Below are 15,202 nucleotides of genomic sequence, written 5' to 3'. Positions count from 1 at the left end.
GGTTAACTGGTTCCTAATGTACTCTGCTACCCAGATATGAATTTTAGGAACTTGAAATTCTAGCACAGAAGAGCTTTAGCTTGTGCTCCCCTAAAAGCAAAATGTGAGACAAGAACTGGGGTGTGGTAGTTGAACTGGGAGGTGTTTCCAGGGAGCAAGAGTGAGGCTACTGAGATAGGGAGACAGAACAGGAGAGAGAATAAAACATGGTGACTTTCTGAGCAAAAAAAGAGGCCAAAACAGGGAGACTTTTTACTGCTGTGGACATCAGGGACTCACTCCCACTGCAGACCCTCAAAGAAACTATGGAGAATGTGTCTCATAATTAGCCCACTGAAAGACAGGGAGGCGGGGTGATTCACTCCCTAACTTCTTCCTCGTTCATTGAAGTTTATCCCCTCAGGCATTAATTTCCCCCCCAACACACACACACCTCTGAATCACCTCTTTGTGAACCAAAAAGACTTTGGAGGAAGTCCTAAGGCAAAAAGCAGAGAGATCCCCTGGCACATGCTTGAGGTAAGACATTGGCCATGTACAGGGACTGTTCACTGACCAGCTCCCATGTCCCATCCTGAGTTCTGAGGGTGGAGGGCTGTGGTCCTCATACTTACCCTCATAAATACTAGAGCAACTATGGAAGTCAGTGCTTCCCCCCTCTACCTAACCCTCATGCCAGTCTTCCACTAGTGAGATTCTTAGCAGTTATGAGGAAAAGCTCACCAGAGGTTCTTTCCATTCCACATACCACTGTAAGAGTGGGGTCCTTGTTTTCATCTCACCAGTTTCAGTGTCCCATCCTGAGGGTTTGCTTTATCTAGCACTTCCATTCCCAGCTGTTTTACCTTGGGTTCCCCTAAATCCACAAGCCAATTGAGCAAACTTCCACAGCTTCTGAGAAAGCACTAAGAAAAGCAGAGAGATACCTTGCACACACTTGAGGTAGGATGTTGTCAGAATGCATGGAATGGTTCAAATGATTACGAAATCAGGTGGGCCAGGAGTGTGGCTCAGGGCACTTCAACTGTCTGCTACAAGATGTTAGTGAACTACAGGGAACTCAGGAAAACTGACCAACATTTTAGAACCTTGGATAATCAACCCATTCCCAGAACTATCAAATCAAGAATAGACATCAAATTCATTAAAATAACTTCTTTAGTCAAAACCTGAGGTATGCCAGTGAAGCAATCACTTTTCTCTCTGTAGCATTGTAGCTGTTCTCTCTTTATATCTCAGGTCGAATTTGTAGGTATTCAGAATGTTTTGAAAGTTATCTAGGTAAGTTTGTGGGACCAGATGAATTGGTACACCATCTTGCCTCCTCTCCTGTTGAACCATCTGAGGTATGCCATTGATTTAAAGCTAAGACCCATGAAGAAAAGTGTTTTACTTTCCTAGGGACTGGAAAACAAAACAGTAAAACAAAAATAAACAAAAACACCTGAGAGACCCAGCTCAGACATTTTAGAAAAAAACCAGAAAGAGGGGACAATGATTGTCCCATCTGAGTGGGATGAAAAAGAACAGGAAGTGACTGGGAGATACCAGGCAACATTTTACTTCTGAGGTACACGAATGAAGTCAGGAAGTTATATATTTAAGATTGTATATTTAAGGAGTCTATATATTTAAGACTATGTCAGATATAGTTTTACCCTGAAGGCCCTGCCATTATAGCAGAAGCACCTTTTGTGATACAGTGCATGGGAAGTCCTGCACAGAGGGGCAAAACTTTATTCAAAGTAGGGAAGGCCTTGCTCTCTCACGCCCAGCAAACCTCAGGTAGGAGCAGCAGAAAGTTGTGCAAGAAAAGCAGCACCATCTGTCTAAGGAACTGTCTACCTGGGACTCAATGTAGGGTTGTTTGCTTTACACATAACTGGAAAAGAAATAGCTTCCAGCTGGCTTCAGCTATATGTTAGGATAAGATACGTATTAGAATTGCCTTACTGCTGTAACAACCCAAAATCTCAATGGCTTACACCCACACAAAAGGCTTAATTCTTGCTCATCTCATAATGTTGTCAAGTTAGCAGGGCTCAGGGGCCCAGGCTTCTTTCATATTGTGGCTCATCTCTCCCCTAGAGCCTTGGAACCTACATCCATCCCAAGTGCAGAGGGAGAGAGAGAATGATGAGGGATGGTGAAGGACCACCTGGGAGGTGGAGACCTGGTGGCCTACATGATTTCTATTTGCAATCTTTTACCCAGAACTAGTCACACCAGTCCCACCTAGATACTGGAGTCTGGGAAAAGTAGTCTTCCTGTGAGCCCAGGAAGGAAATAAAAGAGTTCGGTGAATACAGAGAGAGCTGTGTCACAAGCTGTATTTTATATATAATAGCACTAAATTATGTCTGCCAGAGAAAAGATTATCACTGACATAATCCTAAAAACTTAATTCTTTACACATTTCAAATTTTGGTTAAGAAATTACTTAAATTGATGCTCTTATCATTTCTCCCTGATAGCTGAATAGAACTTATTTTCTGAACTTTGCTCCCTAAGCTCTGTCAAGTTTCTGCCCAAATGCCACTTCTTAATGAGGCCTATCCTGAGCATCCCACTTAAAAATTGCAACCCATCCATTTCATCTTATCACTCTAACTCTGCCCTATTTTTCCCCAAGACATGTATCATAATATCACTTAATACATTATTTATTATATTTCTTTTTTATGGAATACCTTCCCTCCTTGAAATTTAAGTGCTAATAGAGCAGATGCTTTTATCTGATTAATCACCGAGGTATCCTGTGGCTTGCAACTATTCTTGGCACATAGTAGGCATAATGAATGAACAAATTAACAGGGAGCCTCAAGCATTCATCAAGAAGGAACCCAGAAACAGATCTGTACACCCATGTTCATGGTAGCATTATTCATGATAGCCAAAAGGGAGAAACAACCCAAATGTCCATGGAGGGATGAATGGATAAACAAAATGTGGTATACACATACAATGGAATATTATTCAGCCTTAACAAGGAAAGTGTTCACCAATTCCACTTCCAAATATATATCCAAAAGAACTGAAAGCAGGGTCTTGAAGAAATATCTGCATATCCATGTTCATAGCTGCACCATTCACAATAGCCAAGAGGTGAAAGCAATCCACTGGCCATTGACTAATGAATGGGTAAGCATATGTATATACATACAATGGGGTATTATTCAGCCTTAAACAAAAAAGAAGGAAATCCTTTTTCATGCTATAGTTTGTGGATGAACCTTGAGAACATTATGCTAAGTGAAATAAGCCTCTTTCTGGGTTCTCCCCCTTCCTTCTGGAACCATCTCAGAAGGAGTGAACTTGATTGATAAATATATGGACAAAGAGTTCAATCAAAACCTGGAGTGATGCCTGGGTGGCTCAGCAGTTAAGCATCTGCCTTTGGCTCAGGGCGTGATCCCAGGGTCCTGGGATGGAGTCCCACATCAAGCTCCCTGCATGGAGCCTGCTTCTCCCTCTGCCTGTGTCTCTGCCTCTCTATCTCTCCATAGCTCTCATGAATAAATAACAAAATCTTTTTAAAAAAATCAGAACCTGGAGTTTAGCATTACGGATCACATTGACCTATATGATGATGTGTTGACGGCCACCTCATAGCCCTCAGATGACAGGATAGCAGCACGGAGTCACCTCCTCCTGTTTGCCGGGAGCCAGCTCCAAGCTCAGCAACAAGACCCCTGTGGTTCTGCATGCCTACAATGGTCTATAAAATAGATGAGGTAGGTGGCAACTTCTCCTGCTGGACCACAGACCAGCAGCAGATTTGGGTAGGAATCTATAATGTGGTAGAGTTGAAATTTGCAGAGAATGGAGCAAATGGCCAATCCAAAGGGTATACTGAGGTGGTAAAAGCTTCTGAAAACTGTTTACAAATCATTGGAACTCCTACAGGAAAAATTCTTAATGTAGAAAAAGTGGACCAGAGGCCAGGCACGTGTTAGAACCCATCACAGTTTGAGGCATAGTCTCAAAAATGTGTGTCTGTGTCTCAAGACAGGGGATATCCCCATGGAACCACTTCTGAGATACTAGTGATTCTGCTGGTAGATGGACCATACCCTCAGCACCTTGGACCTTTATCTACCTGGAAGGTAGGCCCTACATGTGCCACCACACTTCAATTGCCCTCCTTCAGCCCTTCACCTGTTGGATCTATCCCCACCCCTAGTTCCATCCTCACCACCTCTCTCCTCAACCTTTGGAGTCCCTCCTTTTATGCATCCACTCTAAGCATATCATATCTTTTTAAAATGCAGAGATAATCAAGTGAAGTGATAGTCTAAGGGAAAATATATCTAGAATGTGGGAGAAACCATTTACCTGGAGAATTTTTTTTCTTCCAATTTTTTGTTTTGTTTTTACTCAAATGATACAATTTTCAGTTTTAATTCCTGATGGCAAACAGGAAAAAAAAGGGAGGCCTTGTTCCCCGTGTTGTCAGTGATTTGTCTTTCTGATAAGTTGAAAACTGTGTAATAAACTCGATGATGCTGTCAATCTTTTATACAGTTTTTCCTTTTCCAACAAAATATTTTAAAATAATTAATACGGTTGTGAGCTGCTTAAAAACTAAAAACAAAAACACAAATATTATATGCTTCCCCTTATTGAAGCAGCTAAAGTAGTCAAATTCATAGAAACAGAAATGGAATGGTAGTTACCAGGGACTAGGGGAGAGGGATATGAGGAGTTAGGGTTTAATGGGCACAGAGTTTCAGTTTGAGAAGATGAAAAAGCTCTTCACTGGCTTGACTCCCACTAAGTATGGACATGGTTCAGGAGTGTGCAAGTTTAGTTCATTTCAACAGGATACTGGTCACTGTGCCCAATATTCATATATGATGTATGACCTTACATTATGCATTTCTGTATGTTTTATAAAGTGTCCTGTGATTGTGACAGGAAACTGAAAGTGGACCAAGCATTTCTTTGAAGCACTTTGAGTGCTGCCACTAGCCACACTGAATAATATAAACTTAAATATCCATAATTCCCATAGTAAAACTCAGAGAAAGGGATAGAAAAACAGAAAAGAGAAAAAGATCTCCTTTATAGGAAAATAATATATATAGGGGAAATAATAAATATAGAAGAAATGGTTTAATGAGAAATCACCATTTTGCAATCCTTATTTAATAATTGATTCAAGGATAAATAGAGGATGCTAAAACCATTCAGTGAAAGTTTGTTGGAGAAAAAATAATGTTATTCAAATTATCACCCCACAGACTCTTTTTTAATTAAAAAGGGAAAAGATGTTTACAATGAAGATATCTGACAGACACACCTTAAGTTATCAGACTTTCTCGGTAATAACAGAAAAATTGGCATACTACACCTCTTTCTCATAAGCTATAAAAGAAACTATACAGATTCATCTATGTAGTATTCTTTTTTTTTATTTTTTAAGATTTTATTTATTTATTCATGAGCAACACAGCAGAGAGGAGAGAGAGAAAGAGTCAAAGACACAGGCAGAGGGAAAAGCCGGCTCCATGCAGGGAGCCTGACGTGGGACTCGATCCCAGGTCTCCAGGATCAGGCCCTGGGCTGAAGGCGGTGCTAAACCCCTGAGCCACCTGGGCTGCCCATCTATGTAGTATTCTTGCCAAAATGTTTAACTTGAATCTAATCATAGGACCAACACAGAACTGTGGTATATTCTACAAGACAACAGCTCAGACTTCAAAATGTCAATGTCAGAAAAGGAAAAAGAAAAGGTGGAGGGAAACTATTCTGTGTTAAAGAAGACTAAAGAGACATAACAGTAATACAGTATGCAGAAATCTGGATTTCATCTTGGATTTTAAAAATAAATGTAAATGCCATTGGCAGGGGGAGTTGAAACTTGAATATGGACTGTATGTTAGATGATATTATCAAGTCAATGTAAAATTTTTGTAAGCGATAACAGGTGGAATGTCACTAAGAGTGTCAAGATATTTGCAACTTATTTTAAAATGATTAATAAGGTATATATTTTTATGTGTTATATGTAGCATATAAAAGTTATATACATATATAAGTATAAATAGAGACAGAGAATAGAAATAATGACCAACTTCATAACAGTAAGCATCTCTAGTGCCCAAACTGTGGTCTTGAAATAACATTTTTCACTAAAACTAGAGTTTCTAGAAAAAAAAATGGCTGATTCCAGGTGTGTGACAGAAAATGACAAAAAACGCCTGGAATATCTTGTCTACCAAATACCAAGGAAATTATCAGACTGCTAGGGTTGCCACAAAAAAGTTCAGGAGACAACATAAGGAGATTTTCCTGGTCAAAGGTGGAACAAGTGGAACTTCAATCATGATACTAGTAATTTTGATGGATTGAAACAAATTAAATATATTTAAATCTATGAGGCCATAATCATATTTATATGTGTGTGCATATATATAATATATATGTACACATATGTTTTTATGTAACTATATATATATATATATATATACACATAAAGAATTGATCACCTTCAGGATGTGATAGGAATAAATTCATTATCTTGAAAGATGATTTACATAAAAACAAAGAGTGGTGCCTGGGTGGCTCAGTCTATTGAGCATCCAACTCATCATTTCAACTCAGATCATGACCTCATAGATCCTGGGATTGTACCCCCAGTGGGCTCTGTGCTCAGTGGGGAGTCTGTTTGAGATTCTCTCCCTCTGCCCCACTCACTATCTTTCTCTCTCCCTCTCTCTCTCTTAAATAAATAAATCTTTAAAAATAAATAAGTAAAAACAAAGAATCAAGGATCTATCCTCCTTTCCTACATGAACTATACTACTGGGTAGCCAAATGATAGATTAGAGGAGGTATCTCTTTATTAGTAATATTTAACAAATGAAATAGAAATTATTAAAATTAGAATATGTCCATTTTGTAAACGAATGAACTACTAGATATAGGCAGTAATCGTCAGTGGCTGTTAACATTCTGAGGGAGGCAACCAGATGTGCCTCCTATAGAACTGCCCAACACCTCCTATGCTCTTGCTTAAAGGATCATCAAACGAGAGACTGACCCAGTCCCTGGGTCCAGCTGCCAATTCTCAGGAAATAGCGAGGACAGAGAAACATGTTGAACTGTACCATAAGCTTGTAATAAGCAAAATTAGGTCAAAGGACCCAAATAAAAGGTAAGAAAAAGACAGCGATGATTAGGTTAACACTTAAAAGACATCTTTTTTTAATGGGCAAGGCTAACTCACAATTTCCAGAGACACTTTATCACTAAAGGATGGAACTATCTGCAAAGCAACAATTACTATAAAAGTAAATGGGGAAGACAGTGTTCATCATTAGGATAAGTCTTGTGGAAAGAGACTTTTGAAGTGAAAGGCCAAGTTTTATATTTTGGCCTGATTGTAGTTACAAAGGTGTTCATGTTTATAAAAATTCATTGCCATGTATCTGCTCTGTGCAGTTTTCTATATATTTTACATTCCAAAAAAATATTTTAAGAGAGAAACATACTTAGGAGACACAATAACATAATATGTAGACCTTGTTTGGATCCTGATTTGAACAAACCAATTAAAAAATATGTATGACATAATCAGGAAAATTAGAACATTGACTAGATCTTTGATGACATTTAGGATTAACTTTTAATTATAGGTGTGGTAATACTATTGTGTGTTTTAGGAAAAAAGTCATTATTTAAAGATACACACTGAAATATTTTAGATAATGTTTGAGATTTAATCCATTGGCAGTAGAAATGGCAGGTAGAGGTATAAATGAAACTAATTGACCAGTGTTGCTAAATGGTGAGATTGGTTTCAGAGTACACAGGGGTTCATTATATTATTATTATTCCTTCAACTGTTTACAATTAATTAATTTTTAAAAATATTTTATCTTATCTATTTGATAAAGAAAGAAAGTGTGAGCACGAATAAGGGGAGGAGCAGAGGGAGAGGAAGAAGCATAGTCCCCACTGATCAGGGAGCCCCGTATGGCACATGATCCCAGATCCCAAGACCTGGGATCATGACCTGAGCCAAAGGCAGATGCTTAACGAACTGAACCATTCAGGCACCCCTTCCTTCAACTTTTGTAGGTATTTGAAATTTTCCATAACAAAAAATTTCTTTTATTGTCGTGATTTGGATGAGTATTTCATAAGCAAATGAAACACAGGCCCATAAGATCTGTATATCAACTACATGAGCAGCTTCCCCTCTTTTCAATTAACTGTTCTGAAAATTCTGTCTATATGGAATGATTATTTAAGTAAACCAAAACTTCAGAGCCAGGTAAATACCAGAGATCATAATGCTTCTTTCAGACCAATCTGACAAAATAAAACATATTTTAACTTCTCTCTGGAGGTTTGGAGACCATGAAGCACAGGCTAAATTGCAGTAAATGTACTGTCTGGGAGCTGATGCCCAGATTGGTGCAGCTTATAGGACAGAACCTTCCATATTCTGCAGAGTTTCAGGCCCAGACCCAAAAGCTGTCTTTGAAACACCTCCCACACTTGTTGAACAGCTGCTCAATCTCAAGTTAGCACCCAAAGGAAAACATAATAATATGGGTTGTTTTTTAAGGCCTCAATGCCTCAATTTTATCATGCTGGCATCAGCACCATATGCCTACTGGTGTGGCAAATTGAGAAGAAAATGTTTCTATGACCATGCTGCTGATTTTAAAAATAACATATCTAATGAGCCAGCTGTGATTAGACAAAAAAATTAATAATCATTTCTGCATTTTATTTCATACTAAACAGTTCTCAAATATTACTCCCCTCTTTACTAAACTCTCATACAGATACCATACAGATGGTCCATTTGATGGGTTCTATTTTAAACCAGCCACCAGGAGGATCATTGTTTTTATCAAGAGATAGGAAAAAATAGTTTATCCCAGGTCAAATGGGCAGAACTAAAAATAAAGTACGATTTTGACAAAATGACATATGTTTTATAGGGCAATATTGTCAGTTCATGGAGATACAATACTCTATCCCCCTGGAACTTCCAATACAGGAAATAAGGATTGACTTGAGTGCTAAACCATGCAATCAATATATAGTGATCAGAGCTGACAGTGCACATCTGCTTAGAGACCAAGTAGCTGTCAGGTCAGCAGGACTGGGCCATGAAAGAATGAATATATTGTGGTGCCTAAAGAATGTATTATCCAAAGCCATGTGGGAGGTGGTCACAGAAATATAGAAAAGCAAGTATCACTAAGGCAAATGTTGGCTGTGTGTGTCTAAACACTGTCCAGAGGACAGAGAACCTTAACCAGTGACTGCATTCCCATTCCTGTGAACCAAATGCATCAGACTATGGAGACTCAAGGCAGAGGTCACACCCACCTAACCTCGCTCCCAGATTGATTATCTGGATCCTATAGGTTTTCTTTTTGATATTCAAACTAACTAGAAACTTTTTTTTTTTTTTTAAGATTTTAAGATTCAGGGTACCTGGGTGGTTCAGTCAGTTAAGCATCTGCCTTGAGCTCAGGTCATGATCTCAGGGTCCTGGGATTGAGCCCCATATTGGGCTCCCTGCTCAGTAGGGAGTCTGCTTCTTCCTCTCCCTCTGCTGCTCCACCTGCTTGTGCGTGCCACACACACACACACACACACACACACACAGTCAAATAAAATCTTAAAAGATTTTGTGGTAAGATTCTCCATTTATTGCTTTTCTTGAAAAAGCCCACATTTTCATGTGGCAAAAATCTGCTTGAACTGGGTAAAAGCTGTCACCTTCACTCCCCAATCAGTTACCTTCACTCAGCTCTCTTAACCTGCCTGGACCCCAAAGGCATCTCTGTTGACCACCCACCACCCCTGCCCCCTGCTGAATACCATCAGCTGATCTATTGCTCTCACTTCCTGCATTTTAATGAGAATGTATGTGCTCATCATACAATCTTCTGGTTCCACATGACTTCTCCATTTGGTCTTTTTATAGGGAGGGAAGGAGCTGATCATGGTGATGTGAGGACTCCTGCATATGTGACAGTTTTATATTTCATGGTAAAGTGTGACATTTTGATTTTACATATCAGTACCAGTAAGTCAGCCCTAAAGAGGTGGATCCACTCTTGGTATAACAACCCCCAGTGTCAGTCTTCAAGGCTGAGGATTGAAATACCACTGCTGCTAAAATCACAGTGGTGTGCACCCTCACTCAATGGTGTGAGATTGAACTACCTAATGTCACCATATGGAATCCAAAGAGGACATTGTTCAATTTTCATTTTATATTTAGAAAGTACTTCATGGTCTGATTTTATTTTGTAAATCACACATGCTCACATTATACTTTTGTGTATAGCTGTGTGTGTGTGTGTGTGAGAGAGAGAGAGAGAGAGAGAGAGAGAGAGAGAGAGAAAGTGTGTGAAATCTGAAAATAGGAGTTAGGGTAGTGGAAGAGCAATCAAAATAAAAGTTTGGGTTCAAAAATAAAATGATCTTTGCTTTCCTAGCACTTCTTGCAGCATACTCGATGTACATTTTGGTTGCTTTATCCTTTCTATTAGTATCATGTTTCATGGTTCTTTATTAATTGTGAAAGAATTCTTGCTTTTTCTAACTCTCAAACCTTATCTTCTCTACTTTGTTAATGTCATTGCCTCTGCAGTCACCCACTAGCCTCCTTTATTTTATAATTTAGAAAATGTCCACCTACATATTGTACCTCAATTGTGTCATCTGCCAAAAGGCAAGATGATTGGGAAAGAAAATCTTAAAAACACTTCCTACACTTTCACACATTGCAGAGGCTTTACATCACAGGCATTTGGGAGCCCCACTGTGTCTGGGAGAACTTTAGAATGATTCATGCAGGAAACAACTTGGGGGAAAATGAACTCTGAAAGATTTTCTTTAGCATGAGCATTGCAATGTTGCCTCATGGAAGAACTCTGAAATGTTTTAAGATCCTCCAACTCTTTCCACATTTCAGTCATAAACATAGACATCTCATTCATTCATTCAAAAAGTGGGCATCAAGCATCTACTATGTGCAAGTGACCAAAGACACACCTAAAGTCAATAGAAAGCAGTTTTCCTAAACTGGGTCTCAATGATCATAATGATGACAGTAATAAAACAGACAAGGACATTTTCTTGTCTTTGCAGCCAGCCACATGAGGTGAATTCAGTTGTTTTGTTTTCTGCATTATAAGATAGGACTATATGGCAACTTGTAAGAATTTCCAGGAAGTGTCACATAGATCTATCCTTATGATTTGTGTTTTCCTCCTATAAGGAGGTGTCTTTGGACATCAAATTAGAGTTCACTACAAATTGCAGCCTGAAAGCTGGCAACTACTTAAGGAATATTTCTCAGTATTGCTTCCAAGTAATTTTAAAAACATATCAGAATGTCAGAAACTCATTTTCTATCTCTGTCCTCCTCCCTAAATTGTTTCTATGTCAGCATCACTTGTGGTTGAAGCATCTTACAGTGAACAATGAATATGTGGCATACTGAGAAATCATAAATAAATCTCTTAAATTATGTTTTTGAAATCACATGCATTTGATTGGTAAGGCAGTCACACATAAAAGTATCCTGAGAAGCTCCTCAGTTTCATTTCTACAAAATAATACTTCCAAGACTGACATTTCAATAATTAAAATCAATCTTCGATGACAGAAAGAAGTATTTGGGTCAACTTTTTACCTGGGTTACAAACTAAGTTTATTTTAAATCTTGCTTTCTAAGAATCAAAGAGAATGACAGCAGAACATTAAAACGACCCCATTTTTGAAGGACTAAATATTGATCTTTTAATTATAAAATCGACAGTCTAGCTCCAACAACTCAAATAGGGCACCTGGCATTGACCTGGGAGTGGGTTTTATCCCATAAAGGTGTTATGTCTTACCTCTAATGAGTAATTAGACTTTAGTTAGAGATAGGAACATCAGAGATATATTTTAATGGAAACATTATTATAAATAAGATCCACTTTACTAAAAACTTGTTTCTTCTCCTGTGGACTCTTGACAACAAGTCAAGGAACTTAAAAACTTGACAAACAGTGTTATGGAAGCCATGTGTGTATTGTGGCGATTGTGTCGTGTTAAGTGTTAACTTTTAAATGACAGCTGTACTATTTTATCATAGTAACAAAATTATGACTTTGTGAGTTCCATGTGAGAAACATGTAATTAATTTTAAAACTGCCCAGCAATCTACAGGTAGGCTTAGAGATATGACAGCCAATAAAGACATTCGTTGGCCTCACAGGGGTAGGTTTGATATGGTATTTTATAATAGAAGGTGAAAAATATCGAGCCAAATACCAAGTACCATGCATTCTGTAAGTAACCACAGAATGACCTTCCAGGAGATAACATACATATTTACCTGTACTACCCAAAGCTACTACCAAGCTGTTCTAAACTTGAAGGACAAGGCAAATGAGTCACTTGCCTGGTATTTCTTTTTTTTTTTTTTTTTTAGACTTATTTATTTATTCATGAGAGACACAGAAAGAGAGGCAGAGACATAGGCAGAGGGAGAGAAGCAGGCTCCCTGTGGGGAGCCTGATGCAGGGCTTGATCTCAGAACCCAACGCCCTAAGCTAAAGGCAGATGTTCAACCTGAACATCTGGGTAGCTGAGCTACCCATGCGTCCCTTCCCTGGTATTTCTTTTGCAAAGCAAGGACTGCAGTGAATCTATTCCACTCCAGAACCTCACACTCTGTAGTTAACTACTTAGGGTCTGTGTGGCCTTGGACAGTTTCCATAACCCGAGTCTACAATTTTTATCTATAAAATTAACCATTGTAATCTATAAAAACAGAATAGAAATGCCTATCTCACAACAACTGAATGTTGTTCAAAAGGTCCAATGAGGCAATGTGCTTTAGCAGTGTGTCTGATGAATGGTAAGTGCTCAGTAAATGAGAGGACTTTGTATTACCTTCCCCACTGAGGGAAGCAATGAGCTGCTCTGCTTTGCCTCTCTTCCTCATGCATGTGAGGTGCCCACCACAGCGGAAATGCAGCAGTTTCTTCTGGGTTCTTCCTAGGGTAAGGAAGTTGTACATCAACAACATAAAGTAAGCGAGTCCCTCTGGCACTGGTAGATGCCCAAAAAGGGAGGCAGTTTTCTGGAGGAGGCACTGCTTGGGAGAAAATGTGTGTATCCACTTCTGTGAAGTGGAGGCCAACCACTCTCCTGTAATTGAGAATGAATACCACATGTGCACACAGAAAACAGGTGAAATCATTTTTCTCATGAATGGAATTAAACTTTTCCCCCATGAGGATTTCTCAACTCAAGTCATTGTTTAAATACCACCTGCTCAAGGAGGGCCCCTCTGACGATCATGTTGAAAATAGGTCCCCATGTCAATTCTCCTTCCTTAATGTTTCCTTATTCCTTAACCCTGTTAATTTAATGGAATATGTTGTTTCCAAATTTATTATGTCTACTGATTATTGCCTGTCTCTTCCAGCTAGGATGTAATCTTTTGGGGGACAGGAATCTGTGTTACCTAAACAGTTGATAATTTTTTAAGTGAACAAATAAATACATAGATTTATTCACATCTGCTTGTATAGGCACACAGAAATTCAAGAAACTTCCTGAGAAAATAATAACAGTTGTTACTAGGGCAAGGAAAGTGAGAGAGAGAGTCTGGATGAACTGGGGGGTGGGGGTGGGAGGGAGATTTCAATTTTTGATTTTTGAGCCATGTGAATTTTTAATATGTGTGTGTATTTTAAGAAATCACTGTTTCTGAAGTCACCTGCCATCTCTGATAGGCCTGACTTCCATCTCTCAAAAGAGATCTCTCTTCCTGTTTTTCTCTTGGGCCCCTTTAATTTCTCTGTAAAGTTTCAAAATAGCAAATTTTCCCCACTACATGTACATTGGTATCTGTACATATCCTTTCTGTATAAGTGAATCTTGTAAGAAAAGTATAAAATTGAACTTCAATTTCAAAACAAAGCTATCCTACTCAAATATGGAATGTAACCAAGTCTTTAATAAAAGCGTCTCGTTAAACAGGAACAACAAAAAGTTGATTTCAAAGAGGAAGGCCAATTAGGAAGAGTGATGGCAGGATGCCTGGGTGGCTCAGTGGTTGAGCATCTGCCTTTGGCTCAGAGTGTGATCCCAGGGTCTCAGGATCAAGTTCCTCATTGGGCTTCCCATGGGGAGCCTGTTCTCCCTCTGCCTGTGTCTCTGCCTCATTCTGTCTTTCATGAATAAATAAATAAAATCTTTAAAAAAAAAAAAAGAGTGACAGTGATCTTAGAGGGTTTGATAAACTGATGGTTCATGCTGGCAACTGCTTTGTCTGGCATTAGCCCTCTCTCCCAGAGGTCACATATCAGAAGGTCCATTGTGTAGCACCACATGGTGGGAACACGTGCTCTGGGATTTTCCCTGCTGAGCATTTCCCTGAGGCCTGATATTTGCTTCCAGGCTGTAACCTCCACCATCCTAATAGAAGGAAGGACTCCCTGGTATTAAGCCATCTGAGGGGAATGCCTCAGAGAGAATGAGAGAACACAAACAAGCAGATCTGCAATGTGGTGTGAAGAAAACAGAAGAGGCACGTGAGTTGGGATATGTTAAACATTATGAATTCATTTACACAGTCACCAGCAGAAGCCAAGTGATCTAAAATCAAGACAAAGCCAGGAACCTTGCCTTCACATCGCCAGTGTGTGGAACATACAGAAAAGCTTAAAATATAGATGCTTTCTTCTTTCCCTCCAGCCTTTTTTTCACCTCCCCTCCCACATTTTCCAGCCAGTTAGAGGCAAGTGAATTATTATTCTGGCCAAATTCTTCTAGGAAGGAAAGAGTAAACTCAATCTATCTTCACTTCTCTCCTCTGACAAAGTAGGTAAGACAGTGTTGATATCAGTCCTTTAACTCACTGGATTTTGTTCACAGGCATTTAATGAGTATTCGTTAATACACTGTGATAAGCAATGCAAAATTATGAAGCATAGCAAAGTGATAAAGGCCATGAATTATAAATCTCTAAACCCTTATGCAGAAAACTAATTTCTTCTTACTGCATTAAGATCTGACTATCCCTAGATCCAGTGCCTTTTGTGTACATCTATGAATTTTAATTAAGTAAATAATTAAAATCTGAAGAAAGGAGTCATTTCTAAAATTTTATTTATTTATTTTTAGGTGAAGTATAGTTGACTAGGTGACGTACAATGGT

General features: G+C 38.8%; 1 long non-coding RNA gene across 1 annotated transcript in view; it reads left to right on the top strand.

The window, feature by feature from the left end:
* LOC144320577 (uncharacterized) overlaps window positions 1–14,959 on the top strand; it is a 67,501-nt gene extending 52,542 nt beyond the window's left edge. The window contains exons 2-3 of the long non-coding RNA XR_013386200.1: window positions 9,959–10,023; window positions 14,443–14,959. This is a non-coding gene — a long non-coding RNA (uncharacterized LOC144320577). The remainder of the gene's footprint in view (window positions 1–9,958; window positions 10,024–14,442) is intronic.
* Window positions 14,960–15,202: the final 243 nt, after the last annotated feature.

The sequence above is a fragment of the Canis aureus genome, chromosome 9 (genome assembly GCF_053574225.1).
Source record: "Canis aureus isolate CA01 chromosome 9, VMU_Caureus_v.1.0, whole genome shotgun sequence".
Classification (NCBI taxonomy): Eukaryota; Metazoa; Chordata; class Mammalia; order Carnivora; family Canidae; genus Canis; species Canis aureus.
This window is presented reverse-complemented; position numbering and strand designations above follow the sequence as displayed.